We start from the raw sequence: 1,344 nt of genomic DNA on the forward strand, positions 1-1,344 counted from the left end.
CCCACAGAGCTTCTGATTCAGTAGGTCTGGGATGCAACTCGAGAATCTGCATTCCTCCCAAGTTCTCAGGTGATGCTGAGACCACTAGCCCAGAGGTCACACTCTGAGAAGCACTCTACTGGAGAATGCTGGAGCATCATCACACCTGTGCCTTACACACACACCCGCGAGAGTGAATGGCACATCTCCTGCGAGCCCGGCCCCTCGCTTCCCGGTGCCCTCCGCCCGTCCCCAAATGTCATCGTTGCCACAATCGCTGGCGTTCATTTTCATCTTCATCCTTCTCAGCATAGAACAAACGTTTTTAAACTTTTTTTTAAGCATTTATTTACTATTTTTTTTTAATTTTTTTTTCAACGTTTTTATTTATTTATGGGACAGACAGAGACAGAGCATGAACGGGGGAGGGGCAGAGAGAGAGGGAGACACAGAATCGGAAACAGGCTCCAGGCTCTGAACCATCAGCCCAGAGCCCGACGCGGGGCTCGAACTCACGGACCGCGAGATCGTGACCTGGCTGAAGTCGGATGCTTAACCGACTGCGCCACCCAGGCGCCCCTATTTACTATTTTTGAGAGACAGGGCGTGAGCGGGGGAGGGGCAGAGAGAGAGAGGGAGACGCAGAATCCGTGCTGAGCCATCAGCCCAGAGCCCGACACAGGGCTCGAACCCACGAACCGTGAGATCATGACCTGAGTTGGAGTCGGACGTTTAACCGACCGAGCCGCCCAGGCGCCCTTCAGCGTAGCACAAATTTCGTCATGTTTGTTTCCATTTGGTCTGGACCCAGCAAGCCAACTTTTGACCGGAAGAGAACATTCAAAATTAAATAAGCATTATCGCGTGAAGAATGAAGAGAAGATCAAGAACATGAAAGCGCCTAAGAGGTGATAAGAAACGAAGGAAGAAAAGCAACGAGGATCAAGAAATAAGAAGGAAGTCGATATTTTCCATGCCTACTGCTGGGAGGTGACTCGGGAGCTAGCTAGATGTCCTGCTTCTCAGCCAGCAGACAAAGAACAGCGGGGCCATTGTTCACGCCTGTAATAATCATCTCTAACAACAGAAAAATCATCGGCGTCGGAGAGGATAATTTATGACTGGCAGGAATTCTCCCTTTTGAGTCTGTTGTCACCCTCTCTTGAGAGGCCTTCAGATGTCCCCAGGGACTGTCCACACTGTCCTGGAGGCCCACACCTCCTGACGGAGGCGCCAGAGCCATCTGGGCCCCCAGGGCCTGTCCCCGAAGGACACCCCTGAGAAGCAGGATGACAAAGTGAGTAGACATTCCCTCTTGGGGGCCTTCGGGCCTAAACACGTCCATCCTTTTTTTTTTTTTTTCTT

The 1,344-nt window shown here is 51.4% G+C and overlaps 1 long non-coding RNA gene across 1 annotated transcript in view; it reads right to left on the reverse strand.

The window, feature by feature from the left end:
* Positions 1-640: 640 nt before the first annotated feature.
* Positions 641-1,344, reverse strand: part of LOC121044437 (uncharacterized) — a 39,663-nt gene continuing 38,959 nt past the window's right edge. The window contains exon 5 of the long non-coding RNA XR_005797311.1: positions 641-1,256. This is a non-coding gene — a long non-coding RNA (uncharacterized LOC121044437). The remainder of the gene's footprint in view (positions 1,257-1,344) is intronic.

This window comes from Herpailurus yagouaroundi, unplaced genomic scaffold (assembly GCF_014898765.1).
Source record: "Herpailurus yagouaroundi ecotype Mexico unplaced genomic scaffold, PumYag 188, whole genome shotgun sequence".
Lineage (NCBI taxonomy): Eukaryota > Metazoa > Chordata > Mammalia > Carnivora > Felidae > Herpailurus > Herpailurus yagouaroundi.